The sequence below is a fragment of the Symsagittifera roscoffensis genome, chromosome 3 (assembly GCF_963678635.1).
Source record: "Symsagittifera roscoffensis chromosome 3, txSymRosc1.1, whole genome shotgun sequence".
In the NCBI taxonomy this organism is placed as follows: Eukaryota; Metazoa; Xenacoelomorpha; order Acoela; family Convolutidae; genus Symsagittifera; species Symsagittifera roscoffensis.
Genome location: NC_087064.1, coordinates 20,796,177 through 20,809,204, shown reverse-complemented (window position 1 = coordinate 20,809,204; position 13,028 = coordinate 20,796,177). Strand labels below are relative to the sequence as shown.

Below are 13,028 nucleotides of genomic sequence, written 5' to 3'. Positions count from 1 at the left end.
CAGCAAACACGAAAATTAGTAGCCAAAAAACTGTTTTTTCGAGGTCAAACAAGGTCAAAATCGATTGGTTTTTTGGTTTACATTTATAAGGGTAGGGTATACGGGCTTTCGTAGCTTTAACACAATTACGTAATTATTAAGTAATTATTGCATAACTATTACGTAATAATTACGCAATACTAGTAAAAATAAGGTAAGCCATCGAAACCCTTTACGTATTAACAACTAAATGGCTATATGGCCTTGGTGGGGGGGGGGGGGGGGGAGGAGGAGGAGCTCAAACCTACGCCAGGGAGGGGAGCTCGAACTAGATTTGGACTTCCGCTTAGACCGCTTGGCCATGTTTTCTTTTTTGGCTTTGGTTTTACTGCATTTATAGTTTCAGTTTACATTTAAAAACATACGCAAACTTTTTCACATTGGGCTTTATATGGAAAGTGGAGGATTACACTTGAAAAACCAAAAACTAGAGCAATCCGTTTTTTTTTATGAGCTCGTTGTTTTCAAACCTACCCCAGGGAGGGGGGCTCGTAGCAAACCTACGCCAGGGAGGGGAGCTCGAACTAGATTTGGACTTCCGCTTAGACCGCTTGGCCATGTTTTCTTTTTTGGCTTTGGTTTTACTGCATTTATAGTTTCAGTTTACATTTAAAAACAGACGCAAACTTTTTCACATTGGGCTTTATATGGAAAGTGGAGGGTTACACTTGAAAAACCAAAAACTAGAGCAATCCGTTTTTTTCAAAAGCTCAATATTTTCAAACAAAGTCGCGTCAATCGATCTAAGGAAAAAAATCTAATGAGCCCATGTGTCGGTTTGCCGGAAAAGCGGGAACAATATTTTAATTGCCATCTGAGGTTATATTATATCTTCAGATCTTTTAGAATTGGTAGTTAGAGAATATAGGACTGATTTTACGAATCAATATAGTACTTTTTATACTTCACCTACACAACCTGTGTTTTATCTAAGAAAAAGTCAGACTTAAACAGCAAAACACCTGCAGTAAAAGAATTATCTATAAACTATTAAACTTTTCACGAGCAGCAATGCCTTAGCGCTTGAAAAAACGCAGCTAATCAAATAAAAAATTCTGATTTTCTGCAAGTTGACCCACTTACTAATTTTGGCAAAATGGCAATTAGGTAGAACGATGACGTTGGTTTTAGGTAGAATTTGATGTTCAATTCTCTCTGCATTTTGATTGTTGGCTTTCTGATGAATTACAAGAAGACGGGTCTGTAATAGACGGGTCTAAAAAAATCCAGACTGGTAATTTCTATGCAATTAGATTACAAACTGAATGTCTATTTTTTCCGCCAAATTTGTTCACTTTCTCAGTTACGCACCAAATTGCGTTCTATTTATTCGTGTCACTCTTTTTTTTATTTTACTTTCCATCTTAATCGACAGTTCAGTTCCTTGTCTACTCAAGGCCGATCTGCTTCTCAATAACCACTCTTAAAATTTTAGCTGTTTTAAGATAAGTGTGTTTTACTTCCAGAAAGTTACCTCAACTAAACTCGAAAAGTTTCATTTCTGAACATCAAATCATTAACTATTTTATAGTATTATCAACCATTCGGGTGTAATGATATTTCATAGTAACATCAACCAGTAGTTTTATAGTAATACTTGGGGTGATATCAACTAGCCAGAAATCGAAAAGTCAAAAACTAACAAAAAAATAAGACACGAAAACATGGGCCAAAGTTTGTAAATATGTTGATGTTAACTGAATCTCGGAAATTTCTATCTCCTATTTATAGGAAGAAAACAATAGACTCTTAAAAGCAACAAAAATAATTATTCAAATTTGTTTAACTTTTGGGCGTGTTAACAAAACTAGAAAAAAAAAGAAAAAGGTAGTGAACTTCGAAAAAAGAAACGGTTTATCGTTCGAAAACATCTTGCGTTTATAGAATTCTTCATGTCTGATAATACCCCAAATTGAGTAAACTGAATCATCAATTATTTTTCTAAGTCTGCTGGGAACTTCCAAAAACAAAACCGTTTGCCAAAACCGTGCTACAACACAAACAAAAACAGACATCACAAACACAACAAAACAGAGCCAAAACCGTGCTACAACACAAACAAAAAAAAACATAAAATCGGAAAAATGAAAACAATGAAAAACTAGTTGAATCATGATTTTTTATGACTCGATAGAAAATAGCTAGGGGCCCAGTTAGAGCTGGAATTAGTTTTTTGGTTTTTTGAATTTGTTATATTGATTCGGGATGAAATAGGTAATTTCAAAATTGTGCTTTGCCCAAAACTTTAATCGTTTCTCTACAAAAAAAAAATTGAGAACAAAGAAAACTTCCCCAAGGACTTATCAATTTCTTAAGCAAATTGCTAGAGAGTCGCCGCTTCTGCAGGAAAAATCTTTGCAACGGGTTCATTAGATTGAACTTTTTATCTCAGATTTGATAGAATAGTTTTCGAGAAAACTCAAAAAATTAAAAACAACTGTCAAAAACCAAACGATTGACATATCCGAGGGCGAAAACTTTTGTGTGAAAGATTTTATAAGTGTCCGCTAATGGTTGAGGGCTGACCATTAGCCGCTATCTCTACTGAGCCCATAACCTCAGATTTTGGGAAAATTTTTCAAGAGAAAAGTCAAAAAGATTCAAAAAACGGTTAAATTTTCAAAACTTTGACTATTCAGACGCCCATAAGTTTTTGTGTAAAAAATTGTGCGCAGCCGCTGATGCAAGGGGTGAGGGTTGTTTTGGAGAAATTTTGGAAGGTAATTTTCGATTTGGGAGGGTAGTTTTTCGGAAAAAAAAACACAAAAACAGTATTGGTCAAATATTCCCACGCAGACTTTTTTGAAGGCTGTAGACAGAGAGGTGAAAAAATAGGCTCGAGAAGTATACAAGCACACTGAGGAGTAAGAGGTCTTTCGTTGATACTTTTTTTTTGAAAAATTAAAGAATAGTTTGGAGTGAACTAAAACCTTTGCAAAAATTAGAAAAATTTTCCGAAGCATTTCAACAAAAAACACCCAAATACATACACTTTCATTATACCCGTTTTTATCAAGCAAAACATCTAGCCAAAAATTCCAAGCAAGATACTTGATTTTTAAAATAGCAGCGGAGACAAAGTTTACAAAGCTGAAACAAACAAAGTCGACAATCTATGAGCAGACACAAATTGAGCCAACGAATTTATTTTTCTAAGAAACTTTCAGCAGTTTCAAGTCTCCCTTAGACTTCAACACTAACTACCATGATACTTGTTTATAGCCATGATACTCGCTTCCGTGATCTGGCAACTATGCCGCAAAATGAACGAAAGAACGAAAAGTCATTTTTTACCGGAAAAATTTCAATTGTAAAGTTAATTTAAAAAAAAAAGTTTCGGCAAGGATTCTGACCCTGGACCTTAGTGTGCCAAAAGGACGGCGTTTTCTTTTGACCATAAGGGTTTTTTACATGTAATAAGTTGAAATGTTTTAGACTAAAGGACATCACACTAACTTGGATGTAAGAAGTAAGAATATATAAAAACAAATTGCGTATAAAATATGCATTTCAAAATCTCGCAAATAGATGATGAAAAATTTCTGAAATTGGATTTAACTATCAAACTTTTTATGAAAAAAAGCTTTTTATGGCTCCATTGATGAATAAAAAAGCATCAGCAGTCTGAACTCGTTGCTGATCAAACGTCTCAGAACATGTAATTATACTGCTAATGTAGCCTTATAGTTCACAAGTGCCACAAAAAGTAGCGCTTATATTTGCGAATTATGTTGAAAACTTATTTGCATCGTATAATCACACCAAGCTACCTATGCGTACAAAAAACTATCTTGACAAAGTTGAAGATGCAATTCGTGGTTTTTTACTTCCGTTGTTGATCAACCTTGTTTCTTGGAGCTATATAGTACAATCCAAGATACACAGGAATCAGAGGCGCGGATTGAATTCGTGAACAAATTTTGCTACAAAAAAATATTGCCAAATTACCAAAAAATTTCGCTGTTGTTAAAACCAACAGCTATAGGCTTAAGCTACAATGTCAACACAAATGAGGACAAAGACGACTCTGCATTTTGCACGTGCAAAAAAAATTGGCCAAGGAAAAAAAACCGATAAAAATCAAAAAAGTGCCTTGAGGAAAATCAAATTACAATGTTTTCAAAATAATATTACGTATTACATAAACAGAATCAGATATGATAAAATTGAATATTAAAAAAATATATATTTTAACCTTATCTAAACTATGGTTTTTCAGGCTACAGGATTCGTAATTTGAACTCATATTCAGTATTGATTCCTCCCAACCACTTAGCTACAGCATAGCGCCATGTTTTGTACTGTTCTCAAGCTTTCTGTATTCTTAGATTGCAAGCAGCTAAAAATGCGTTCTAATTTATGTAGAGTTACAAGATGAGTCGCTATCATTCATAATCATAGCTTCAAATGAAAAAAAAAAGACCCTGAAAAATATTCAAGACATACACATAAATGCCGCAAAAGAGGGGCTCATACTATGGTACAACAAGCCGATATCAATGAAGCCGAATACAACTTTTAGATATAAGCCAAAAAAATTTAACACAGGTGATACAAAACAAACATAAAAACAGGTGAAAAAAGTAAGACAATTGTAGATAATGACAAAAACTTGGTGAACCAAAATTTTCGAAAGTCTCGATAAAAAAAACAAATACAGGCGCAGCTGAATCTGGAGGTACGTGTTTAGTATTGAATAGAGTTTTCTATACTGATGCGGCACGAAACGTGTGATTTACAAAAAGCTGAGGAATCGCTGCATCTGCAGGAACAATTATCACAACCCGTTCTTTCATTAATGGAACTTTGCATTCCAGATTGTGTAAGATTTGGAAAATTTCTATAAAACGGTCAAAAATTCTAACACAGAGGCGAAGCGGAGCTTCGTATGCAACACTTGGGATGCAAAAAAAAACACATTGTGCTTCAACTTTGTGAATGAAAAAAAAAACAAGTCAAAAATATTTCTGAAAACTATGTTGGAAAAAATTACTTGAAAAAGTATATTGAAAAGTTGAAAAATAGTTTACAAAAACTTCATATTGGTATCGGATAAAATTCATAAATAGGCCTTAATAAATGGAAATCATTTACCGAGGGGCAAAAAAGGAGACAAACTTCGGTCGAAACCTGTTGAGCCGTAAATAAAAAGTGTTGTCTTAAAAAAGTTATAAAATTTAAGTTTTTACGACCCATCCGAACTGAAACACATAATCCCAAATGGATATGCCTTGCTCTAAAATTTACGCAAAACAAGTTGGCTAAGTTGATACATCATAAACTGAAGCTGTTTGAATACTAGAGGCCAGCTAGAGCTGGAAATACCCTTTTTGATAATTTTTGAATTTTTTGTTCTGATGCGGAAGGACAAGGGTAATTTGTTTTTCTTTTTCAGAGCGTTAGGCGTAACCACTTAAGCAGCGGAGCTTCCCACAACTTTCTCTACTCATTGGAACCAAACCGTCAAATTTGGGAGGGTAGTTTTCGAGACAAGTCGAAAAGTTTTCTAAAAACGGTCAATAGAAATTTTGAATTTTCCGAAGGTCATAAATTTTTATGTAACAAAATATGGCGTGATTGCTTCTGAAAAGGGGCTCCCCATTACACTTTTTTTCGATTGAAGCTAAAATATCAGAATTAGGCGGATAGTTGTCGAGAAAAATCGAGTTTCAAAAAAACTGTCAAATTTGGGCTGAATCATTTATGCAACGGAGCTTTCCACAACTCTTTCTACTCATAAAAACCAAAACATCAGATTTGGGAGAGTAGTCTTCGGGAAAAGCCAAAAAAATTCAAAAAAGACGTTCAAAAGATTGTAAATTTGACTTTTCTGAGGGTCATAGAATTTAGTGTGAAAACATTTGTGTGTAACAGCATATGAAGGGGAACTCCACACCAGTGGTAATTTATTTTGAAACTAAAATTTCAATCTTAGGAAGGTAGTATTTGAAAAAAAGTCAAAACTTCAAAAGATGTCCAAAAAAATCAAAAAAATTGAGTTTTTAAGGGCCATACATTTTTGAGTTGAAAAATTTGGGCGTAACCGCTAAAGCATGGGAGCTTCCCTCAACCATTTCTATCCATTGAAACCCAAATCTCAGATTGGAGAGAGTACTTTTCAAAAAAATGTAGAAAATCCAAAAATATGGGTCGAAAATTCCCCCCACACACACTTTCTCCAGATCGTCAAAAAAAATCATTATAAAATAAAAAAAAAACTCAAAATCAGACATAGCAAATTTACAAATATGTGAAATTCCTACTATAGTTAAAATTGTTTAAATTGGAACAAAACCCATGCTTTCGAAAGTAAACCAATAAAACCCTATAAAAATTGGCGTTTAAAAAAAACGGAAAATAAACCGACAGGAACTAGAAAGAAAACCACGAACACGAAAAAAATGACCCATTTTTTGGAAAGATAATTACTACCTGAAACAGTGGTGAACTAATTTTTGGAGGAAGATACTAGAAGTGAAGATCCTCTAGAAAAGCAGATCTTGTGGACAAAGTTATTTACGGGAAAAAAGTCTTGTACCAGATCGCAAAATCCTTGCTTATCGCAAAGAAAAAAAAGAACTGAATCAACACAGGTACGTGTTTAAATTACAGGAGTAAGAAAAACAAACTTTCAACACAGAGGCAAGGCTGAATTTTACACCACTTGCAATTAACGCACCTTCGGATTAACGCACAACTCATCAAAAACCGCATATATTGGAAACAACATCTGCAAACTTTTAGTGTACTCTGACTGCACCCAATTACAGGGTTGGTAATTTCGAACTTTAAAATTTTTTTAAATTCCCATTTTAAAAGCGTCATCTCGAAAACTTAATGGGCCTCTGGAGAAATTGGGAAGCAAGATTTGCAGCCACTGAGAGTCCCTGAGAGCACCCTACTATAGGGTTAGGAATCCAAAATTTTGAGAATTTTTTTAAACCTAAGATTCCCAAAAAAAAACACTAAAAAAACGTCTTATCTCGGAAACTAGACGATTTGAGCATTCATATTAAGAGGCAAGAATTGAAAGGCCTGGATGTACGCTGACAATAAGGTTGTATCTTCATCAAGTTAGTAGTTTCAAATTTTCTAATTAGAAGAATTAGAATTAGTAGAATTTCTTTGTAGATAAGTTCTTTGAGAAATTTTGAAAAAATCGAAAAACGTCACATCTCGGAAACTAAAAGCATTTGAGCAGTCACGTTTAGCAGTCGCATGTGGCAAGATTTGCACCTCTTTAGAGTACCCTGACAACAACGAACTATAGAGTTGGGAATTTCAAATTTTGAAAAATAATTAATTTAAACTTTCTGAAAATTTTGAAAAAATCCCAAAAAACGCCACATCTCGAAAACTACAAAGAACTGAGCAGTGATATTTGGAGGCAAGATTCGAAATTCTTGAGAGTACTTTGACAGGACCTAACTACAGGGCTGGGAATTTCAGATTTTTAAAAAATAGAAATATTTTAAGTTTGCTGAAAATTTTTGAAAAAAAATCACAAAAAGCGTCATATCTCGAAAACTACAAAGAAGTGAGCAGTCATATTTGGAGGCAAGATTCGCAATCCTTGAGATTACTCTGACAGGAACTAATTACAGGGTTGGGAATTTCAGATTTAGCGAAAAAAAATTAATATAAATTAACTGAAAATTTTTTTGAAAAAATCACAAAAAACGTCATACCTCGAAAATTACAAACAGTTGAGCAGTCATATTTGAAGGCAAGATACGCAATCCTTGAGAGTACTCTGACAGGACCTAACTACAGGGTTGGGAATTTCAGATTTGTAAAGAAAAAGAATTCAATTTTTCTGAAAATTTTTGAAAAAATCACAAAAAACGTCATACCTCGAAAACTCTAAGAGTTGAGCAGTCATATTTGGAGGCAAGATTCGCAATCCTTGAGATTACTCTGACAGGACCTAACTACAGGGTTGCAAATTTCAGATTCTTAATAAATAATCATAATTTCAGTTTTCTGAAAATTTTTGAAAAAATCACAAAAAACGTCATGTCTCGATAAGTACAAGGATTTGAGCAGTCATATTTGGAGGCAAGATTCGCAATCCCTGATAGTACTCTGACAGTACCCAACTACAGGGTTGGGAATTGCAGTTTTTTTTTTAAAAAAGTTTTCTGAAAATTTTTGAAAAAATCACAAAAAACGTCATATCTCAACTGCAAAGAATTGAGCAGTCATACTTGGAGGCAAGACTCGCAATCTTTGAGAGTTCTTTGACAGGACCTAACTACAGGGTTGGGAATTTCAGATTCTTAATAAATAATCATAATTTCAGTTTTCTGAAAACTTTTGAAAAAATCACAAAAAACGTCATATCTCGATAAGTACAAGGATTTGAGCAGTCATATTTGGAGGCAAGAGTCGCAATCCCTGATAGTACTCTGACAGTACCCAACTACAGGGTTGGGAATTTCAGGTTTTTTTTTTTAAAAATGAGTTTTCTGAAACTTTTTGAAAAAATCACAAAAAACGTCATATCTCAACTACAAAGAATTGAGCAGTCATACTTGGAGGCAAGACTCGCAATCTTTGAGAGTACTCTGACAGGACCTAACTACAGGGATGGAAACTTCAATTTAGTAAATTATTTTGTTATTAAAAATTTCTGAAAATTTTAGAAAAAATGTCAAAAATTGTCTTATCTCGTCAACTAAAATGATTCGGGCATTCAAAATTGGAGGCCAAATTCGCAACCCCTATTTCGATATTGGGCTGCTTAATTTAAACTCGGTAAAATAACCGCTAAAATCAAATTGGAAAATCGAAAAAAAATTCTTAACCATTGCAATATACGATATAGCTTAACCATGCAAAAATAATACGTTGAAAAAGCTTAAACATGGCGAGATAGTAAGCCCGCATTTAAATATATAATATAATAGAATTCAACTTAATTCCCGTGCGTCCGGAACTTAATAAGAATTTTTGAAATATTTAATCAGATCCCCAATGTAACATTCGCCCGGAAGATACATATCGACGGAAAACAAAACTAAATCCTAAGACGACTGGCTAACGTCTAAACAGAGCTTTGCATGCTTTTCACCGTCCCTACCAAGCCAGTACTTTCGGTGGTCTTTTCTAACATCGGGTCGACAAAAAACGTTACTGCTTTCGGCTCCGGTCAAAACACTCAAATTAACTCAATTACATGCAAAAATAGTGAGCTCATGGCTGGGTCTCAGTATCCCCAGACCACGAGGTCACTCCTAAAAACAAGGCTACTACTACTTATTGAATTATTTATTGTTTTTGTTGAGTAGATAAAAATCATCATCTCCATCGAAGATGGTTCAACCCTTTCCCCCAACTCCTAGCTTCTCATCCTTATCAAAATGAATCCAGTTGTTAATTAAATTCAATTCAGGACATGACAGGAAGCTAAAAGTTTATATAAAAGGATAAAAGTTTCAGTCCCGAAACCCTTCCGGATTCTTGAATACACTGAATCAAGCACGTTAATCTTGATTTCTCCGTAACCCGGAAGGCTGTCTTCCACCCTTCACCGTTGTCTGCAACGGCCTTGCAACTATTGTAGTGACACAATAGTTGCAACTCGGAACGTTCTCTGTCAACTCCGTGATTCGTTGTCGTTTTTTTAATCACAATTTCCGTTGTTCTCACGATCGCAACTGATGTTGTTCTGTTTCTTTTTAGCTCTTCCGCCAAAATGGACGTTTCTGACGTTTCTCAGAAATGTTACTACATCACTTCGAAAATTTAAAATTTCAAAATACTTGAATATCTTGACCTTCACCATTCTACTAATCATCCGATTAACGTCGTTAATCCTTCAAAATCACTAACTCGGAAGGTCCGCTGCTAAAAATTCGAAATCTGCAGAGATTGCATTTTGTCCATTCTGGTCGAATGTCACATGTCACATACTCCCCGGACAGTCCGGTCAATGTCCTCATTGAATCACTCAATGTTCGTAAAATAGATACAGTGTCATCGAACAGAATTTACAAAATGCACGAAATTACTTTTATCCACGTCACATCGACTCACTTCAGAATATAATTGGCATCATACCACATCACTATAGCCTTCAAATTCTTTCACTAATCTGCACATTGAGGATATGACCTAAGATAAAAACATATTTTTCGACTTCCAATGTCAATGTCCCGATTTAAACTTTTTCTCTTAGATTTAAAAGGTGTTGGCTTGCAGGACAGTCCTGCCAACCAACAAGCTAAAATTGTCCTACTATGCTTCTTCCCTTCGGAAATCTTGCTTGTTATTGTCCTGAATATTAAAATTAAGAAACTCTGTGGTTAGAAAGAACAATGAAACAATCTCCCTCTTCGAGAGATTACCCAAGCCTTTCATGTCACCACAAAGTGATCAGTTCCCCTAGCTGATTAAAAACAGTCATGTAGGCTGGAATATTGAAATATACTCCTTCACTCAAGCCTTTCTAAATAATTAGTTAGTGAGTGTCTCTAAAGCCACTCAACTAAAATCAAAATGCAAATTTATAATTGCAATAATTTAAAAAACTCAACTAAATGTTTCAGTTTTCAAATACAACTTGGTTGCTTGGTTTCTCACTTGAGTTTTTTCACACACATAAAACAATTCTGAGTTTTAACTTTTTCTTCATCACTCCTTTGTTTCCTTCTTTTTTCGTCGTTTAGAACTTCTAAAACTTCTAAATTCTTTTAATTTCGTCTCCTTTTGCATCTTGTTTTTCGGTCATTCGTCAATGTTCCATTTCTTGATACTGTGATACTGATCCTCCTTCTTGATCCTCCTGTGATACTGACTCTGCACTCTCAGTTTCCGTGTCCTGCAACACGTCGTTAAATATCCTGACGCTGCTGGAAGCCGTCCTCCAACACTTCTGCTCTTCTACCCTCTGCTTGCAACAAGGTAGGGGATCCACGTTAGATTCTCTGTTCCTGCAGAAGCTGTTGGGGAGACACAACGTCACGTTTCTCTCCAAATCTTCCTTTAACATCTCTGCCTTCTCCTTTCCACTACGTTCAGTTACCTTAATCTTACTCGTTTTTTACCGTCTCGACCTTGCCAGTTGATTTTCTGGTCTGTTTAGGGCAAAGTAAAAAGTTGCCATTTTTAGGCCATCAGTCAAACGACTTTTGATCAGCTTTCGTTTATATGCGAACACAACCACATAGCTGAGTCTCGGATCCTCAGACTACGTGATTGTTATTAAAAACACGGCTCGAACAACTTATTTTAACATGTTTTTGTGTGGCAGTTCTATATTAAATCCGTTGGAGATGGATTGACCCTTTCCTCTTTCTCTTTCTAGCTACTCATATTCTAAAATTTCAAACTATACCGGTGATAGTTTAAAGTTTCACGACATCCAATTAGCTATAAAGTCAGTTCTATATAGTCCATTCACATAAAACAGTCTCTGGGGGACCAAGCCTCCGCTCCCGTAATATTCCTGCGATAACGCTCTTATCTCTTCCAATTTGTGGTACGGGAGGGTTCCGTGGTATATTCCTTCCCTACTGAAGCTTCCTTCTCCACTAATATCCGCCGATAAGGGTCTTATCGTGTGTTGTTACCACGATAAGAGGCTTCGTATTTTCCGTCTCTTGTGCGACCGTTTTTCACAATATTTGTCATTGTTCTACTTTTTCGTCGTTTTTCGTCAAAATGGCCGTCTTTTTGTATTTCTCAGAAATATTCACTTTTCAATCGACATTTTGAAAATAAAAATTCCAAAATATTCCTACCCTCCTTCGCAATACTTTTTCGTTAATAAGGCCTTTATTCGTTCTTTTTCGTGTCTCCGGAAGGTTGCGCTGTGTGAATCTGGCAGAATGGCACAATCTATTCAAAAACAGAGGTATAGTTCAACGATGCAAGGGTATCGTAAGCTCGAACGACATAATTAGCAACAGTATCACCGCCCACTCCGGCAATTTTTGTGCAACTCAGAATGAATACCGACCTCTCAAAATTCTCAAACTTATCAAAATACCAAAAAAGCATCACTCGGAAACAGGTGTTAAAGCGATTGTCTACACACGAAGACAAGTGACTCGAGATCTCTACAAAATTACAATGAATTGAGCAGTCATAGTTGGAGGCAAGATTTGCAATCTTTGAGAGTACTCTGACAGGACCCAACTACAGGGTTGGGATTTTCAGATTTTGCGAAAAAAAATTAATATCTGTTTTCTGAAAATTTTTCGAAAAAATCACAAAAAACGTCATATCTCGAAAACTACAAAGATTTGAACAGTCATATTTGGAGGCAAGATTTGTAACTCCTTAGAGTACTCCGACAGCACCCAAATGCAGGGTTGGGAACTTCAAGTTTTATAAATTATTTTGTTATTTAAAATTTCTGAAAAGTTTTGAAAACATCTCAAAAATCGTCTTATATCGTCAACTAAAATGATTCGGGCATTCAAAATTGGGGGCAAATTCGCAACCCCTAATTCGATATTGGGCTGCTTAATTTAAACTCGGTAAAATGACCACTAAAATCAAATCGGAAAATCGAAAAAAATCTTAACCATTGCAATATACGATATAGCTTAAACATGCAAAAATAATACGTTAAAAAAGCTTAAACATGGCGAGATAGTGAAGCCCGGATTTAAATATATAATAGATTGCGATGAAGAACCATGACGTTCCAAAGTGCCAAAACATTTTATCAATTACAAAGTTCAAAGAAGTGCATAACAAAAAAAATCAGATGTCTTTTTAAATATGTAGTGGGGTTAAGTTTGAGCACTCGAAAAATGCAGCCAATTTGAATGATTTAAGAGTCCTATAGGAGATTTTTAGGTGAAAAATAGGTAAATGAGTCGACAAAATTGCAGCCGATGGCGATTCAACTGAAACTCAATTTTCGGTAGGAATCTTTTTGGAAGGAATTGCATGTAACGCCCACATAGGATCTACAATACCTATATAAGCGGAATATGCAAACTACATAAATCGGAAACTAGTTACATAAATCGGAA

At 35.1% G+C, this 13,028-nt stretch overlaps 2 protein-coding genes across 5 annotated transcripts in view; both read right to left on the bottom strand.

The window, feature by feature from the left end:
- Nucleotides 1–13,028, bottom strand: part of LOC134841944 (lisH domain-containing protein ARMC9-like) — a 461,419-nt gene that overhangs the window by 226,206 nt on the left and 222,185 nt on the right. The window lies entirely within an intron of this gene.
- LOC134841946 (rho-related GTP-binding protein RhoC) overlaps nucleotides 1–13,028 on the bottom strand; it is a 164,162-nt gene that overhangs the window by 29,391 nt on the left and 121,743 nt on the right. The gene's annotated exons all lie outside the window — the stretch shown is intronic.